This window comes from Calliphora vicina, chromosome 1, assembly GCF_958450345.1.
Source record: "Calliphora vicina chromosome 1, idCalVici1.1, whole genome shotgun sequence".
Taxonomy (NCBI): Eukaryota; Metazoa; Arthropoda; class Insecta; order Diptera; family Calliphoridae; genus Calliphora; species Calliphora vicina.
Genome location: NC_088780.1, coordinates 65,324,483 through 65,345,646, shown reverse-complemented (window position 1 = coordinate 65,345,646; position 21,164 = coordinate 65,324,483).

The window sequence follows — 21,164 nt, the reverse complement described above, 5'->3', positions numbered from 1 at the left end:
ATCAATTTTTGTTTCAGGATACTTTTACTTCAAAAATTGTGATTTACTCAGAATTTGGCAGAGTGGAAGTAAAAAACAAAAAAAAAATTAAATTATTAAAAACTTAAAAAAAATTATGTTTTTTGTTATTAATTGTATCATTTGTATGAATTTATGTATATAAGTGAATATTTTAGTTTTGGCCAAAAAAAGTGGGTCGCCAGACCTATGTGCATTGGTTGAAACCGTTTTAAATTGAATTTCAGCATATTCCAAAAATCTTCACTTAGTATTGGCGATTTTGTTGTAGCCTTTAGGTTCACTTGTTCGTGAACAGACAAAATAAAACAAATGAGTAATAGCGGAAGAATTAATGGAAAGAGAAGAGTCAGCACCACCCGAAGTTTTGCAAAAGTGAAGCGGCTAAAATGACTTTCATTTTAGCATTTTGCATGCATTACAAATGATCGGTAGTGCTTCATGGAGTTCAATTCCTAATCAATCAATTTTCACCCAGGAGTATAATTATTTTCATGAATTTAAAAAGAAAAATGTTTGAATAAATAAGTTTTTTTTATTTCATTTGGTTCCAAATGTCCCTGGCTACACCTACACTATCTCACAATCCTTTCGTCCTTTATGTCTAATTTCCCGACCTTTTTTGATTCCCGGGAATCGGAAACATTTTGTTCTACATTCCCGGCTATTCCCGAAATATATAATACAAATTTCATATAAAAACTTAGTGTTATAATCATTATATATAGAGCTTAGTATTAATTAATTAATTCAATTTGAGCTTAATTCACTAAAATCTCTATCCGTAATTAAAAAAATGTCAGTCTTTCATTCCATAAATCAATTCTCAATATCTAATTCTTAAGCTTCATTACAAAGCTTAATTTAAATTCAATTAATTTTGAAGTTTATTAATAACAGAATTTATTCAAACTTTGAATGATTAAATTTTTGTTGATTCAAATCTACTACAAATTGATTAAAAATGTTTTTTCTTCATTCAGTTTTATTCAGCTTTTAATCATTTACAAAATGAATTGAAGAAAAGTTTTCTTAAGCGTAAATGAAAGGAATGAATTTAATACATTTAACTGAATCGTTAAGAGATAAAATTTATTTTGAGTTAATTGTTTCGATCCTTTGTTATGTATGTGATATGTACATTAGACCCCCTAATATAAAGAATTTTTGCAAAGAGGTTACGAAATTTTTTTTTTGCCGAAATTAGGTGTCGCTTTTTTATATTTTTCGTTATATCTTTGACATTTACAGTCAGATCTTCAAGTATGATATATCAATGGTTTTGTCTCGATGTTTTGCTCTAAGGGCCATTGGCCTCAAGTATCCCGTTCTAGTATTTGTTCCTACCACCCTAATGTACCTAATGATTATGAATTTTTATAGTACAATATCTGCAAAACACACTCATTGTAAAGCTGTCATTGTTACCAACACATTCGGTCTACTAGAGGTTTCTGGAATAATTCGCACCGGTACATCTTGGAATTGAAGATTAATCAATTCACCTTTATTTCTAGATCGTGTAGTTTCCATGTCTTTTTAAATGTTCATTCGATAAACTCCAAATAAATAATAACAATAAGCGGTCTATTATTGCAGAGATATAAACGAAAAACTGTAAAAAAAAAACTTTTCACGTTTTTTTTTTGTGAAAAAAAGAGAGTTCTAAATGGTTTCTTTTTTAATTTCATCAATTTTTAATTCCCGGAAATCCCGACTAAAAATCCCGGGAATCGGGTAGTGAAAAATTGGCAAAATTCCCGGGAAATTTGTACCGGGAATTCCCGAGTTGAAAACCCTATTTATGTCCTCAAACCAATTTTTTATTCTATTGTTTCTTCTAGAAGCATAAATAAAATATTTTCGAAGACGCTTGGTTTTTCCTCATAAACAAATTTAGACTTTCCCCGTTATCAACAAATTTTAACCACTTTTGGATTACTGTATTTAAATGAGTTTTTTGGGTACTCATAGAAGTTTATATTGTTTAATAGTGATATTCAGTTTTGACAAACTACTATTTAGAAAACATATTGCAGAAAATAAAGCATCCTTGTCTATCGGTATTTCCAATTTTTTAACAACTTCAATCACTTTATCATATTTCAGCTCATTATCCAAATTAAACTGTTGTTTACATTTATTAAAAAAAAGCTGTTCAATAACACTGACCAACAGCATTTTTGGAACAGAATAGCGACCCTATAATTCTGAAAGGGCATGTATTTGTAGAACCGTTAATCGGTTAACTGTTCGAATAATTTAAAATTGCCGATTTTCAAATAACAACTGACATATTTAATTTACATATGTATATATATGTGGGGCATTTCACGTCAAGTGAACCAACTTTTGAAATCGATGTCTTCCGATCGCGATGAAATTTGCACCAATGTTAGTTCTATTGGATAGTAATTCGGACACCATTTTTCAACAAGATCGGTCAAGAACTCTCTGAGTTATAGGAGGTCAAAATTTGACATTTTGGCCAAACAGGTTTTTTTTTATCCATATAACTTATTACCTATTGTTCTTAGCAAAATGTGTCCCAAATAGTTTAGATAGCTATTTATGCAATCTTTCGAAAAAAAAAATTAAAAAAATTTAATAAAATATTTTTGATTTTTTTTTTAAATCAAAAATATTTTTGACTTTTTTTTCAAAATGGGCCCTTTTTATTTTTTTTTTATTTTTTTTAAGAAAGCTTAGGTCTTTTCCTAAGCGACCTATATGGTCGCTTAGTGGGATATCTATCAAAAAAAATATTTTGTAACTCAAGATTTAAAATTTTTGAATTTTTTTGCAAAATCAAAAACTTTGTTGACTTTTTTTAAAAAAATGGACCCATTTTTAAATTTTTTTTTTGCTCAGAAGAAAGCTTATGTGTTTTCCTTTAACACCCTTTTTGTCGCTTAGTGGGATATCTATAAAAAAAATGTTTTGTAACTCAAGACATAAAATTTTTTACTTTTTTTTGAAAAATCAGAAACCTTTTTGACTTTTTTTTTTCCAAAATGGACTCTTTTTTTATTAATTTTTTTTTCTCAAAAGAAAGCTTAGGTCTTTTCCTTTAAAACCTTTTTGGTCGCTTAGTGGGATGCGAGTGGGATATTTATCAAAATAAATGTTTTGTAACTCAAGACAAAGGTTTTTAAATTTGCACTATATTTCATATATTTGTGTGTAAACCTTAAAAATTAAACTTAATATTAATAATAATAATAATAATAATAATAATAATAATAATAATAATAATAATAATAATAATAATAATAATAATAATAATAATAATAATAATAATAATAATAATAATAATAATAATAATAATAATAATAATAATAATAATAATAATAATAATAATAATAATAATAATAATAATAATAATAATAATAATAATAATAATAATAATAATAATAATAATAATAATAATAATAATAATAATAATAATAATAATAATAATAATAATAATAATAATAATAATAATAATAATAATAATAATAATAATAATAATAATAATAATAATAATAATAATAATAATAATAATAATAATAATAATAATAATAATAATAATAATAATAATAATAATAATAATAATAATAATAATAATAATAATAATAATAATAATAATAATAATAATAATAATAATAATAATAATAATAATAATAATAATAATAATAATAATAATAATAATAATAATAATAATAATAATAATAATAATAATAATAATAATAATAATAATAATAATAATAATAATAATAATAATAATAATAATAATAATAATAATAATAATAATAATAATAATAATAATAATAATAATAATAATAATAATAATAATAATAATAATAATAATAATAATAATAATAATAATAATAATAATAATAATAATAATAATAATAATAATAATAATAATAATAATAATAATAATAATAATAATAATAATAATAATAATAATAATAATAATAATAATAATAATAATAATAATAATAATAATAATAATAATAATAATAATAATAATAATAATAAAAAGATGAATAATTTAGTAAAATTTAATCTTAATCACAATAGATCAATTTATATAATAACTATTTTTACACTTAATTTATGAAGTTTTTAAATTTTCAAATATCCATACTTTTATCCTCCTTATTTGTCACCTTTATTAGCTGCTTTTTTTTTGTCAATCCTTTCTTGGCGTTATTAGATTCAGCTACTGATTTCGCTGCTGGCTTCTTTTTTGGCTTTGGAAAGAAATCGCATTAAGTAGATGCAGAAAACTTTTTTAATTTGAGTCTTCCATCGACAAGCGGTATGAAAGCATGATATTGAGCAGTGCCATCGATTGTTACCGCAGCATCGAATCTGCTCTTTAGTGTTTTCAATGTTTCCTCATGATCCTCTTTGCTACTAAAAACTATTTTAGTTTCTTTACAATAATTCTTTGCCCAATGGAATAAAGCAGTCGCATCTAAGATGCGATCTTGATGAGAGCACTGGAGGCTATACTTCGCTGCATTTCTTTTGAGGTTTGCTCCAATACCATAACATGCTCCTTTACCATGAGCAGTAGGATGAAAATGCCACTCAGCTGGCATTCCAAAATCTTTTTCATGGGCTGTAAGATTTGCGAAGCTACTTTTGTTTTTAAAATGTTGACGAGCTCCGTCCGAAACATAGTATACCTTTTCTACTGTAAATTTTGATTTTAGATAATTTAGTATTATCTTCTGGTACTCATAAACTGCAACGGTGTCATGTTTTAAATCGTCGGATATGATTGCCATACTTTTGTGTTCCAGGTTTTCTTCTTTCATGTAGTAAATAACTACTGTGAATATAGTTGCTTGGTCGTTATTGAAGTGGAATGCTTGTATGGAATCCTGAAGAACATATTTATAGTTCTCTGCGAAATCAAATGAAATAATGAATTCACCAGACTTCAAATGTGTTTTCAAGTCCTTGAAGAATGACCACTGCTCTTTGACTAAAAAGTCATGGGTTCTCAAATTTAGCAATCCTCTACACAGTTCTTCCACAAAATCATCCACATTTAAAATTATGGTTTTCAGTGTGCATCTTTCATTCTGAAGCCAAGATTCAAATTTTAACTCCTCAATACTCTCGATCAAAAGAGTTGATTAAATTTTCTTTGATGGATGTGGTTTCCGGGCAATTCGAACATTCACCTAAGTGGCAAGAAGTTGTAGCATTAGGGCACATAGTCAATTTAAGGCAATCGCGGTAATGGTGTAAATCTTCTGATGAATCATCTTTTAAGTAATTTAAGTTGATTTCCTTCAACATCAATTTAACATTTTCATGGTAAATACAAACACATACTGTGTGAGTTCCGCTGCTTCCTGCCAAAACGCAATGTTTTGGCCTCAGTTGTGTAAATTTTGTGAATCCAATTTTGACATCCTCGTATTCAGATTGAAATGTTGCGAATAATTCATTCAGGTTACAGAGAACCATTCTCTTCTGCATTTGAACTTTCTTGCCATCGATTCGTACAGACATCCAGTCGTTCATCCCTGGCATCAGGCGACTCATATCATCTCGCTGATAAAACTGAGTTATTAGAGATTTAGTATCGCACTCCAAAGTTTTTCCCTTCTTTTTGTTTGGGAGTGTGAGAATCCCATGCTCAGCAACCAATTGTTTAGCAATTCTTGCTTTTCGTTGAGACGTTCCAAACTCAGTCATTGTTTTTGCAGAACTCCATGTTCTTGGAGCAAGCGTGAGAAGTTGAATTCTTTCAGCTTCACTCTGTGGCGTTTTGTATTTCTCTTTTATTTGTTCAAGAACTTCTACTGCATCCTTATGGTATTGGTTTCGACACTCATTCGTTGAATTTGAAAAGTTAGAATAACCATCATCATCAACAGTTCTGTCTTCATTCTCGGAATTACTTTTGTCTTCATCTGGAATAACTTCAACGCAAGGCTCATTACTATTCAAATTCGGTAATTCGTTCAACTTTCCGAGCTCTTTCCTGCATGATCCACAAATTTTCAATCGTTTTGACAGCGTAGGGAATTTTTTTAATAAGCCGTCGGAAATATTTCACATATCTGATGATCTGTGCTTCATTTTGTTAAAGGGATTAAAACAAAAAGACGAATAAATTTCATTTTCAACCTTAGCCTTTTTAGAAGTCGTAGACATTTTGAATTTTGTAAGTATTTATGTAAATAACACACGTCTTAACTTTAACGCTGTTTCTAAAAAACTGATTTCCGTATGTCTTCAGAATGACAATAAATAGTTTTTTAAGATCATATAGGTAGTACGTTTTAATGAATGAGTCTAAAATCTTTTATTAGGGTCAAGAAGGGCTTACATACTAAAGTACCTAGTTTAACCAAATGTTACAAATAATAATAAAAATAAACCACCATATAAATAACCTACCTGTCAACTTCTACCTCTCCACCCACTTCTTAAAGTCAAATGTCATAAAATAATAAATAAACTGGTACTTCGGAGAAGGGCCATAAAATATTTCCACTTGATTCCAAAAATTTGTTTCTGGGGCACCTGATATTTTAACAATGAAAATCACGTGCGCTGAAAACTACCTCTAGGATTGACTAAAAAAGCCGCAAGATACAAAACTCAGACAAATTTTGGGGGTGGAAAATTAATAGCGGTCGGCCTCATATTGCACCCCTCCAGTGCACATAGGTCTGGCGACCCACTTTTTTTGGCCAAAACTAAAATATTCACTTATATACATAAATTCATACAAATGATACAATTAATAACAAAAAACATATTTTTTTTAAGTTTTTAATAATTTAATTTTTTTTTTGTTTTTTACTTCCACTCTGCCAAATTCTGAGTAAATCACAATTTTTGAAGTAAAAGTATCCTGAAACAAAAATTGATTTCTTAAAAATAAGCAAAAACTAGCAGAAAGTTATGGATGATTCCTAAGCACAAAATATCACTGTAATTTTGTGCGTTTTTGGTTCGTTGAAATCGGTTGAAATTATATAAGTTATATACTATTTTTTTTTTATAAAAAGTTAAAATCACTGATTTTTAGGTTATGAAAGTTTTTTATGTAATTTCTTATTACCATAATTTTTATTGAATATTTCACTATTAAAAATTTAACTACTTTCCATCGTCATTAATATCCATAACTAACTGACTTAAAAAGTTTATTTATTTTCGTGTAATATGTGACTCAAAGAAAACAAAAAATTACACCACGTGTTTCAGTTTACCACTGCACTTAAAACATTGAACTTTCTCCCTTCATAGAATAACGGTTAATTGAAGTTTGTAAAAACAAAATATTTTTTTGTTTATCTGAAGTGTTTGCTACTACATCCTAACAACAAATATAGGAAAAAGAGTTTTGAGTTTTGGCCAAAAAATGTGGTTCGCCAGACCTATGTGCAGTGGCTATTATCGGTCAGTTGTTGTGGTTTTTATTTTTAAGGTTTTAGAAACACTTACACACAAATATGAAAAAAATCAATTTAAAAACATTTGTCTTGAGTTACAAAACATTTATTTTGATAGATATCCCACTCGCATCCCACTAAGCGACCAAAAAGGTTTTAAAGGAAAAGACCTAAGCTTTCTTTTGAGAAAAAAAAATTAATAAAAAAAGAGTCCATTTTGGAAAAAAAAAGTCAAAAAGGTTTTTGATTTTTCAAAAAAAAAGTAAAAAATTTTATGTCTTGAGTTACAAAACATTTTTTTTATAGATATCCCACTCGCATCCCACTAAGCGACAAAAAGGGTGTTAAAGGAAAACACATAAGCTTTCTTCTGAGCAAAAAAAAAAAAATTAAAAAATGGGTCCATTTTTTTTAAAAAAAGTCAACAAAGTTTTTGATTTTGCAAAAAAATTCAAAAATTTTAAATCTTGAGTTACAAAATATTTTTTTTGATAGATATCCCACTCGCATCCCACTAAGCGACCATATAGGTCGCTTAGGAAAAGACCTAAGCTTTCTTAAAAAAAATAAAAAAAAAAATAAAAAGGGCCCATTTTGAAAAAAAAAGTAAAAAATATTTTTGATTTAAAAAAAAAATCAAAAATATTTTATTAAATTTTTTTAATTTTTTTAATTTTTTTTTTCGAAAGATTGCATAAATAGCTATCTAAACTATTTGGGACACATTTTGCTAAGAACAATAGGTAATAAGTTATATGGATAAAAAAAAACACCTGTTTGGCCAAAATGTCAAATTTTGACCTCCTATAACTCAGAGAGTTCTTGACCGAAAATGGTGAAAAATGGTGTCCGAATTACTATCCAATAGAACTAACATTGGTGCAAATTTCATCGCGATCGGAAGACATCGATTTCAAAAGTTGGTTCACTTGACGTGAAATGCCCCATGTATATATATATAAAAGTCAATGTGTGTTTGTTTGTATGATTGTTTGCGTATTTGTAATGGCACTCGACTTACAGTAAGGCAATTAATGAACAATCTAATCGGAGCGACCGATTTTCAAATAACAACTGACATATTTAATTTACATATATATATGTATATACATATATATAAAAGTCAATGTGTGTTTGTTTGCGTATTTGTAATGGCACTCGACTTACAGTAAGGCAATTAATGAACAATCTAATCGGAGCGACCTTTATAACTGGGAATTATAACTTCGGAAATGCCATTTGATTTTATTCGATTGCAGTTTCCTATTTGATTAGTATTTGCAATGATAATTGATAAAGCTCAACGTCAGTCTTTGCAAGTTTGCGGACTAAATCTAGAAAATCCATGTTTTTCACATGAACAGAAACTAATTTTAGATAGACTAAATATATTGCAAATCTTTACGGTACGGGTAACGAAGCACACCGGGTTAGAGCTAGTTTATAATAAAATACAACTTATTTTTACAAATTGTTGTTCGCATACTTTTTTTTGTTACTTTTCAGATTGAGAGTAATTTATTTTTACTCTCTAAAATAAAGTTACTGGATATTTTTTACTGGAAAGTACGCGAACACACCTTATGTTAAAAGATTTACAAAACAAATAGACGTTTCTCATTATTAACAAAAAGTTGTTAGCATTATTAACCATGATATAAAAAATACAAGGTAGTTTCATTTTCTCTTTATGTCAACCTAATTAAGCATTTGACAATAAAGGGGATTTGAAGTTTATATCTAAAACAAAGCTATCATATTCATTGAACTTGCCTTTATTGAAGTATATTTAAAAATATTTTATTCAAAATATTATTGTGCGTTTATCTAAGGCATTGAGCAGCAACACAATTCTGGCCAAGGTTTTCAATTCCTGAGTATCGTTAATATAAGTATTTAGGTTATGCTTGATTGTGGTTATATCTGCAACTAAATCACAAAGCTGTTTGCCGGCATAAACCTCTTGCACCTCTATGAATAAGAGAACAATTTTACGAATGTACAACCGTTTGTGTAATCTCTTAATAATATTTGAGAGACAATTTCATTGGGACAACTCTCCGATATGATGAATGATACAGTGGAATAGTTGACGATATTCCACTATATCATTCAACAGCTGGCTCTGTTGTGGTAATATCTTCTTATCCTCCACCAAAGATTCTAAAATAAACTGCAAAGTCTCCGGCAATGCAATGGAATTGTCCCTTTACGAAGCGCTTTATCTCTCAAATCTCTAGCCAACACATAGAGTAGTTCCAGTAAAGACTGCAGTAACAAGTTTGTAGCATAGGCTAGTTTTATAAAAGAAAGTCGACCACAAAATCCTTTTGATGCAACAATTGAGGCAACGTTAGAATTCCTCTGATAAATTTAAAAACATCCATTTGTTAAAAGTCTGATTGAAAAAGGTATCACTATCTTCGGACAGCTCTTAATTGTCATGGCCTATGTGATATAAAAGCACACGTCTTAGATTAATCCGTTTTTTATATATTTTAAATATAAATTGCAGTATTGTGAACTGTTACATACTACAAATATTTCATTGAAAATTTCTCGGAGTATTGTAACATTTTTCTAAATGTGGCAACGCTTCACTGAATATTTACAAATAAAATAAACTTCAAAAATCCCCTTTCTTGTCAAAAAAAATATAAATGAAACTACCTTGTAATTTTATTATATCATGTTATTAACAATAAAATTTAAAACCAATTAAAATATTTATAAAAAAAAAATAAAATAAATAATAATGCATGTTTGAAATTATTTTAGTCATAATTTTTTCTGTGTATGTATCAAATAAAAAAAGAACTGTTTAAAAATTGTGACTGAATACAAAGTTATATGCATTTGAATTTAAGAAATTTAAAAAAATGCGATTTTTCGCTAATTTTTGGGAAAAAAGTACTTTTTTTCTTTTTAAGTTATCTAAAAAAATTCTGAAAAGATGTATCAGGAATTTATACTTTTTGAAAAGCTAACTTTACAATAAATATTTTAAATGAAAACAAATTTGAAAATTGTTGAAGAGGGTACCAGGTCCATCCAAAAAACGGTACCGTGACGGCTCCCAAATGAAATAACTCCCAATGAAATAATTCCCATCAAAAATTAAATAATTCCCAAACTTGAAAAATGAAATAACTACCAAATGGTAAAATGAAATTAATCCCAATAATCGGCGGTTTCATAATTTTAAAAATATTACTCCAAAAAAAGCGAAATAACTCCCAATAAAATAAATCCCAATAGAAATGAAATAATTCCCAATCCGAAGCAATTTATTTATGTAATCTGAAAAAAGGAAAATTTTACTCCTCTGGGATGTGTCAAAAACTGCCTTCACTCAGAAAATTTGTTTTGCATTGCCGCCCTTCGGCCGGGTGCTAAGGTTTTCTACTCTGGGGTGTATCAAAAACTGGCTTCGCTCAGAAAAGCCAGTTTTTGATACCAAGGTTTTCTCCTCTGGGGTGTATCAAAAACTGACTTCGCTCTGAAAAGTTTTTTGCATTGCCGGCCTTCGGCCGGACTCTAAGATTTTCTCCTGCGGGGTGTATCAAGATCTGGCTTCGCTCAGAAAAGATTTCTTTCATTGCAGAAAGGTTTTATAATATTTCAGAAAGCTGATTTTCATTTCGCACCAGATTAAGAAATCGTTGCAACCTGACAAAGGCCGACGATGTAAAAAGAATCTTTTCTGAGCGAAGCCGGTTTTTGATACACCCCAGAGGAGAAAACCTTTGCGCCCGGCCGAAGGGCGGCAATGCAAAAAACTTTTTTGAGCGAAGCCAGTTTCTGATACACCCCAGAGGAGAAAACCTTAGCGCCCTGCCGAAGGCCGGCAATGCAAAAAACTTTTCTGAGTGAAGCCAGTTTTTGATATTTATGGGTTCTGCTTTTGCAAAGTAGAACCCAAGAGAAATGAAATAACTCCCAATACAGTGAAATAACTCCTAATTCCTAATATAAAATGAAATAAAACCCAACAAAAATGTCATTGGGAGTTGTTTAATTGGGAGTTATTGCATTATGAAATAACTCCAAACAAAAAATTATGAAATAACACCCTACGCGTTAGGAGTTGTTTCATTATGAAATAAGTCCTAAGTTGTATGAAAAATTTGTTGGGTGTTATTTCATCTTTTCGTGGGGAGTTATTTCATTTGGAAGTTATTTCACGGTACCCCAAAAAACGCCTATTTTGTATCTAAAATTCAACTTTAGGGCAAAAATTCTGAAATCGCATACTCGATATCAAAATATAGTAACCCATTTTAGATGGCCAAATATGTTTGTAATTGTTTTGTTAAGGGTTCCGATAACCCCGCCTTGGTATGGATATTATAGCCAAAAACTAAAAAAGCCCATTTTTGGGATTTTTCAACAATTTTTTGGGAATCGAGGGATTCCTGACTACAAATTTCAAAATTTGATTTTAATTTTCTATTTTCAATGGCAAAATCTATACAATTTTATTAAAAAATATTCATAAATAAAAATTTAATTTCAATTAAAAAATTTTTATCTAAAGCTGAACAAGTGCAAATCAAAATGCCTCAGCTCCAACCATGTGAAATTTCGTAACAATATCTTCAATAGTTCCCGATATACAGAATTATTTCCTAAAAACTTTTCTATACGACTGTGCGTTAGTAGATTTTGGTCAAATTTTAATCGATAGTTTTTAAGATGCTCCGTCATAGGAGCACCGAAAATCGCATCCATTATGTAAGAGATTTTTAAGACTAGTGTTACAAACATTTATTGCCATTAATTAAATGGGATCTTAAATCTATTCTAAATGTATCCACTAGCGGACGTTAAAATGTTAATCCAATATAAACAAATATATTCTTTATATACACCAAGGTTCTGATTAACCGTTATTGTTCACATTTGAAAAAAACAAGAAAAATTGCACATTTTAACCAAAATCTCAGTACTTAGCAGTAGTGCATAACATTTAATTCTGGTTTTACTAATTTATGCCCTTATTTTGCAAGACGTTATAAAGAAACGTTTATTTTTATACCCTTCACCTTCGTGAGAAGGGTATAATATATATATTATATAGGTTTGTCATTCCGTTTTTAATTTCCACAATATAATTTCCCGACCCTATAAAGTATATATATTCTGGATCATTATATACAGCGGAGTCGATTAAGCCATGTCCATCTGTCTGTTGAATTTTGTGTTTATAGCAACATTTTTGAGAGATTTATGCTCGTTTAAGAGATTTTCGGAAGAGAGCATTATATGGGAGCTATGACTAATTATGGACCGATCGCCATGAAATTAGTTATTGTGATTTATGTCTACATGGAAATTATTTGTGTTGAATTTTGTGTTTATACCAACATTTTTAAGAGATTTATGCTCGTTAAAGTGATATTCGGAAGCGGGCCTTATATGGGAGCTATGACTAATTATGGACCGATCAAAGCTGACAGAACCTGGGCACGAAGTGCTATAGAAAAAGCCTCAGTATTTGCTGAACATTTAAGTGAAGTATTTCAACCCAACTCCACGGCAAATGAGTTTGAACTAGAAGAACTGCCAGATTCAACAATGGCTAATGCAGCCCAATTCGATATTAGTCCTGAGGATGTTAATAGAGTAATTAAAAATAAATTAGACTTGAAAAAATCACCGGGATATGATTTAATAATGCCATCAATGATTAAGAACCTACCAAATGTGGCAATAATTGTGCTATCTATATTGTTTAATGCGATCTTGAAACTAGGAATTTATCCAAAAAATTGGAAAATTTCTCAAATAATAATGATACCTAAACCGGGTAAAGATTTAACCCTGCCATCTTCTTATAGACATATTAACCTATTCCCTTGTTTGTCGAAGCTATTCGAGAAAATATTCCAGGAAAAGATAATACCTTTTTTGAATGATGGAAACATTATCCCAGTACACCAATTTGGTTTCCGTGAACATCATGGCACCATTGAACAGGTCAATCGTTTAACTGGAGAGATTAGAAAATCTTTTGAATTAAAGAAATATTGGTCTGCCGTCTTTTTAGACGTTGCTCAGGCTTTTGACAAGGTATGGCATAAGGGTCTAGTACAGTAATGCGCAACCCATACCACAATTGTGGAAAATAAAATCACACGTATTCTTATGCTCTTACATTTTAGTAGTCGTTGTCCAATCAACGAGACAACTAGGAATACGCATGAGCACTGGTGTATGACTTTTTCTTTATTTTTTCAGTTTTTGTATTTGTGTGTTTGTAGGTGCACTGAATAAAATAAAGAATTGAATGTGTTGGTGAGAGTAAGTGTATTGGTGAGAGGATTTATTTTTGCGAACCTCTGGTCTAGTACATAAAATCAAATGTTTACTACCACTATGTACTCATAAATTGCTGGAGTCTTATTTATTGAATAGACTTTTCAGAGTTAAGTACAATGATTATGTGACGAGAGAATACAATATTGGAGCTGGCGTTCCACAGGGAAGTGTACTAGGACCTACGCTATATTTGATTTACACCTCCGACCTCCCTACGTGCGATAAACTAACAATTTCAACATTTGCTGATGATACCGCCATTATTAGCTCAGACGAAAACCCACTCATGGCATCTAGTCAACTACAGAATTACCTCGTACGTGTGGAGTCATGGTTGAAAAACTGGCGAATAAAGGTAAATGAACTGAAAAGTAAACATGTTACGTTCGCTCTAAGGAGAGGAAATTGCCCACCTGTCACACTCAACAACGTTAATATACAGCAGTCTGATTATGTCACCTACCTTGGTATTCATCTAGATCAGTGATGTTCAAAAATAAAAATGAAGATGAATTGGTGAGAGAGCTACCCAGCAAACATAATGTCAAACACTTAAAATAAGAACAAAATAAAGAATGTTTAGATTTAGAATTTTTGCCAGATATAACCGATTTATTAAATGAATGTAATTTACATTTTAAGGAAATAAAAGAATACACATTATACAGCCGAAATTCTCTTAAATTTTTTATTTATTTCTGACTTTGTTGTTTTGTGTTCAATTGTAATTGAAACGCGTGTGTTTGCTTTGCTTCGTCCAAAAACCAACCAACAACAATGCTTAATGAATTTCTGAAAAAATTACACATTTGTTACGCTCTTTTAAAGAGAATAAGAATATGTGTGTTGTTACTCAGCGCGAAAGCACAATGAAATGAACATCATTGATCTAGATCAGCGAGCTGCAGTGAGCTCTCAGATGAGCTCTCTTGTTTTTATTTTCACATGTACGCAAGCACACACATTGTATAAAAACAGTCAGTCTCGCATGAGCATTGATAGAAGCAGGTTGTGTTACGCTTTTATGTTTGTTTATTTCAGCTATTTGTTTTTGTTTTTGCTAGAGAATAATTCTCAACTCATACAACTACAATATCTAAAAACTGTAGTGGTGTGAGTTTGCATTTCGCTGATCTAGATAGACGGCTTACTTGGCGCCGACACATAGAAACCAAGAGACTTCACATGAAGTTAAAAGCCTCTAGCTTTCATTGGTTAATCAGTGACCAATCAAAATTAAGCCTTGAATATAAAGTCATCCTGTATAAGACCGTTTTAAAACCAATTTGGACATATGGAATTCAATTATGGGGAATTGCTAGCAACACCAGTATTGATCTTATACAGAGGGCCCAATCTAAAATTCTTAGGACCATGACGGGAGCACCATGGTACATAAGAAATGAAAACATCCACAGAGACCTAGAAGTGACATTGGTAAAGGAAGAGTTCAAGAAAGTCCGTGAGAAATATATTGTGAAGCTGCGAAACCATCCCAATACTCTTACAAAACAACTTGTGCAGACCCAAACCCGATCCAGGCTCCATAGAGCAGATCTACCAACCCGCTAAGATGAGTGACAGTTTACCATTATGGCTCTCTTGCTGAAGAGCAAATAGTTTTAATTTTAGTTATAAGATTTAAATACTTATTGTAAGGTCAAAATATACAGATTCAATAAATCAATAAAGCGTTAAAAAAAAGAAATATAAAACTTATTTGGAGCAAAATTTGTGTAGATACTTATATAGGTAAATGGTATTAACCATTTACGACCGATAAAGTTTAATTTCGGGAGAACATTATTATGGGTGCTAGGTAAAATAATGGACCGATTTCAGCCAGTTTCAATAGTCTTCGGGGCGAAAAAAATTTATGTACCAAATTTTATCGCAATATCTTCAAATTGCGACTTGTACTTTGCGCCAGTCATATGAACAGGTAAAATAAAAATAGAAAAAAAATTTGGGAGTAATTTCATTCAAATGAAAAAAGTGTTCAACAAACAGGTCAACAAGTATATATGGGCTTGTGTCCTCTTTAAGCCCATATATACTTTTTTTTTTTTAGTGATAATAATTCATATTTATTTATTTATTTTCCATAAAGTTTAGTGCCTCTGCGTCACGAAGACATTATTGAGGCAAGTTGGCATTATAATTCAATGCAAAAATTTATACAATTTTATAATATAAAAATAAAAGAAGCAATAATATTACAATATGAAGTGATTATTTCATAATTTCATTTTTATATTCATACTAGCTTGACCCGGTGCGCTTCGCTACCCCTGTCGTAGTAAAATAAAAAATATATAGCCTATTGACGCTTCCCAGTAAGGATCTATCTACGTTCCAAATTTCAATAAAATCGGTTCAGCCGTTTAGGCGTGATGCTCAAACAAATAAACAAACCAACAAACAAACTTACAAAGACATTTATATATTTATATTAGACTTGCCAACCGTCCCGTTTTCGACGGGACAGACCAGTTTTAGAGTCGAATGTCCCGTGTGCCGGCGATACTCTGAACGGGACGCCATTTGTCCCGTTTTGAAAAAAAAACATAACTTTTTCATTAATTACCACAAAAGTATACAGAAATCAAAAATTTAAAATACCAAGACAAGGATGCTTTAATTTCTGAAATATAGTATTTTCTCAAAAAATCACTATTTAACAACATATTCTTACTCCATATTCATATTTTAAATTTATAAAAGCTTTATAAAATAAAATTTTCATACAAAATCTGTTTTATAAACCTTTAGTGCATTAACTTCTATGAGTTCCAAAAAAACTCATTCAATTATATATTAACCTTCGCTTTACCAAAGGTTTTTTATGTACATGGTTTACCAATACCCACCCGGGTGACACTACACTTCTATAAATATATACGACGAACGAAATTTTAAGAAATTTAAAAAACCTTATAAAAAGTTTAAAATGGTTCTATTAAATTCTATAGAACTCTAGAATTTGTTCAGTGAGTACAAATTTCATTTAAATCGAAACAAAATTAAAAAATATTAAACCAATAAAATCGATGTGGTCACCCGTGTGGGTATTGGTAAAGCGAAGGTTAAACTAGCTGTCCCGGCAAACGTTGTTCTGCCATAGCTCCCACAAAGTTTGAAGACTCCCACTATAATAGTACTCCAGATATGCATTAATAAATTTTTACTTTGTATCGGAGGTGCCATGCCCATTGTACCTATATAGGTCAATTGTGAATCTAAACCATCCAGGGACTCACTCAAACACACACAACAAATTTCATCGAAATCGGCCCAGCCGTTAAGGAGGAGTTCAGTAACTAACAGACGTACAGAATAATTATATAAATAAAGAAGAAGATAATGTTTACAGTATACATTCATGAAACATAAATGGCACGATAATCGTTCAAGGATGCTTGTACCTTTAGTTAAAGCTGAGTTGTTGGTCCATTCCAATTTCAGAGCTAAGATATGCTAAATTTGTTGAATTTATTACTTCAAATAAAGATTTAATAAAAGCTGATAAAATTGATTAAAAATATAAATTCAAAATTATGGACTGAAATAATTAAACTTTATTAAATTTTATCGTAGTAAAATAAAAAAATTAGATAAAATTATAAAAAATAAATTTTCAGACAAAGTTTGAAAATCTCGCAGTCTTAATTATCCAGATATTTAAAATTGACTATGTACTTTGTATGGAAAGTGCCACACCCACTGTTCCGATCCAGACCATTTTTAGCTAAACTCCGTACAGTAATTAGAATTTGATTCATATTTAGTTTAAATACATTACAATTATAGTACTCCAGATATTCGAAATTATGTATTTACTGTGTATCAGAGGTGCCACACCCACTAACACAATACCATATTCACCCAAACTATGTAGAATAGTAAGGGTGATATTAGGGAAAAATTTTAAGACTTCCACTATTCGATAATTACTATTTACACTCTATGAAAGGTGCCACACCCCCTATTCCGATCAGTCCCATTTATGGTAAGACTTCATACACAGATAAGAAATTGGCTCGTATAAAGTTGTAAGACTTTCACAGTTATAGTTCTCCAGATATTCGAAAATAACTATTTACTTTGTATGTGTCACGCCCATTTTTAGCCAAGATGCGCACAATTATACCGAAGTAAATTCTGCAAAGTTTTGCGGCTTTCACAGTTATAGTTCATCAGATATTCCATAATAACTATTTACTTTGTATGGGAAGTACGACGAACACTTGAATTTTTCAAATAGCCCATTGGTCCATCCAGATATAGGGGAACATACATAACAAATTTCAAGACCATCGGTCCAGTGGTTTATTCTGCTATAAGTCACAAACAAATAAACATATTCCTATAATATTAACTATTCTTATTTTATTTACGTTTATGTTTTTTTAAAGTCTAAATTGTTGATTTTAATAAATAAAATAGGACAATAATTATAAACGAATTTATTTGAATTTTTCCCAGATCATTTAGTGGTGTCCCGTTTTGGAAATTTCAAAAGGTGGCAAGTCTAATTTATATAGATTTACAAAAAAAGCATTTCAATATTTTCAAGTAGCAATTGTTTTAATTTTCTTTTAAAAACTGAAATTCGTTCTAAATTTCTTAGATCTTGTGGAAGATTATTAAATTCTATGCTACCCATATATTCCACTCGTTGTTTTGTAGTTTCCAATCTGCATCTTGCTACTCGTAGATTTGTACTGTTTCTTGTGTTGAAAGCTATTTGGTTTCTGTTAAATATAATGGTATGATGACCAATATTATGTATTTCTTTATATACATATAGCAAAAGCTGCATTTTATATAAACCATGGACAGGCAAAATAGTTTTTGAAATATTATTATATAAATCCGAAGTTGAATATGTTATGGGCAAATTAAAAACACACTTCAATGCTTTATTCTGTACTCTTGCAGGGATTTAAATTCGGACCATAAATTCGTAACCATATATCATTGGCAAATAATTCAAATGACTGTGAATTAAGGCATAGTATATAAGTAGCTTTGTTTTTGTATTTATACATCAATGCTATGGCATACGTTATTTTTGATTTTAAATATTTTATATGAATATCCCAGGACAAATTATTTTGTAGATGTACTCCAAGATATTTTGTTGTATTAGTTTCTGTAACATTTTTTGCATCTACAAGTATACTGAAGTTTAGATTACCAGCTTTTTTAGTTTTTTCTGTGTTTAAAATCAATTTGTTCATTCTCATATATTCAGTTATTAAAGCTGAATCTCTTTCCATTTGAATTTTTAACATTGTTTCATGCTTATATGGATAAATTACACATATATCATCTGCAAACAAGTATGTGGTTCCAAATAATTGAATATTTAAAAAATCATTAATATAAATAGTAAAAAGTAATGGACCCAACACACCATATTTAACATCACCTAGATAACTTTTATATTTATCAAATGCCACAATAATTGGAGTGATCTTTGATTTAAACCATATTTCTGAAGTTTTTGCATTAAAATCTTTGGATCAATAAGATCAAATGCTTTAGAAAGATCATAAAATATACCACATACACCGCTGAAACCTTTATCCAGTCCTTCACAAATTTTATTTATTGTATTCGCAACTACTTCATCGGTTCCAGAGCCTTTTTAAATCCATATTGTGATCTTAGCAAGAAATTATTTTCATCGAAGTACTCAAGTAGTTGTTTATGTAATATTTTTTCGAATATTTTATCAAACACAGGAACTAACGCAATAGGTCGAAATGAGTTTATTTGCAGGCTAGAAGTATTCTTAGGTATAGGTATAACTTTTGCAATTTTTAAAGCATCCGGATACAAAGAGCGTCCAATCATAGAGTTAAATATTTTCATCCGATATAGGTTTACAATATCTCGACATTTGTACTACATTTTTGATGATATTCCATCGTAACCGCAACTTTTGCTTAAATCTAAGTTCGAAATTATTTCTAAAATTTCAGTTTCTGTTGTAAATTTAAAGTCAAAAATAGTTGAAGTTTGCCTTAGTGTTCGAAAACCATTATATGAGTCACCAGGTAAGTCTTGAATTTGAAGTCTTAAAATTTCAGGTATTTGTAAAAAGTAACGATTGATTTCATCGCATTTTATCTGATCATCTATAATTATTTCTTCATCCGAATTTGTTACAACAGCTTTAGCCTTAGATTTTCTTCCTAAATTATCATTTAGAAATTTCCAACATTTTTTTGGGTCACTTTGTATTGTGCTAAGAGTTTCAGCATAATAATTATTCACACATTGTTTACATGCATTTTTTACAACTTTACTTTAACGGCCATTTTCACAATGTACGATTATTTCATTTTAACCGGAAAATTAACTAACTGTCGGTTTGTTTAACGGGGACCATTTAACCAACGGTTACCGATTTACGTTTCACCATTATTTGATTACTTAACCAAAGCATTCAGTAGAAAGTATGGCAATAATGCATACATTTGTTTACGAAAAAAAGTGTAATGAAAGATTGAAATATAAAAAATTGTCTAAAAGACGGCATAAAAAATAATAATTTGTGTTTTCTTAGTGGTATAATAAAAAAACGTATAAAACTCAAAAATATTAAGGTACCTAACTGTAAAATTTACAGAACAAACTGTACAACAATTACTGAAAACCAAAAAGGAAAAGTGCACATTTGTTGTTTGGTTTGTAAGTGCAATATCCGGGTGGTATATGGATCACCCCGTGCAAAATTTACTTTTCTTCGCTTTACACTTTTAAAAATTATAAATATTACAAAAATATAAATGTTTTTCCATGTTCTTTTATTATATTTCTTACAATTAAGGTGCTAACCGGCGAAATTTATTCGGTTATATTTAACAGCAACTTTGTTGTTAAATAGTGTCAGTTAAGAATTAATCGTACATTGTGAAATTCATATTAGCCTAACTTGCGGTTAAAGTTCACGTTAACTTTTAATCGTACATTGTGAAAATGGCCGTAAGCCTTTGTTCAGTTTCATACGTTTTATATTTTTTTCTTTGTTTTAAAAGTTTGTGTTTAGGTGTCATTTCACCTTTAAAAATTCGTTTGGTTCTTTTTTGCACAGTTGCATTTTCAATTGCATTAGAGACATACGATGTAATTTGAGAAAGATCTGAGGCAGGATTTCCAGTTTCTACAAATGAACGTAAAAAAGTACAAAGCTTTCCTTTTGCAACATCATAATTACAAAAAGTTTGTGTTTTTTCAACATATTCTACGCAAGTTGTTTCCCTTTTTAATTTACACGATAATATATTGTGATCTGTAAGTGAACAGCGAATTGTGTCAATAAAAATTTCATCAGTAATGTTGCAGAATACATTATCTATTGATGTACCAGATTCAGGCCTTGTGATTAAATTATGGCAA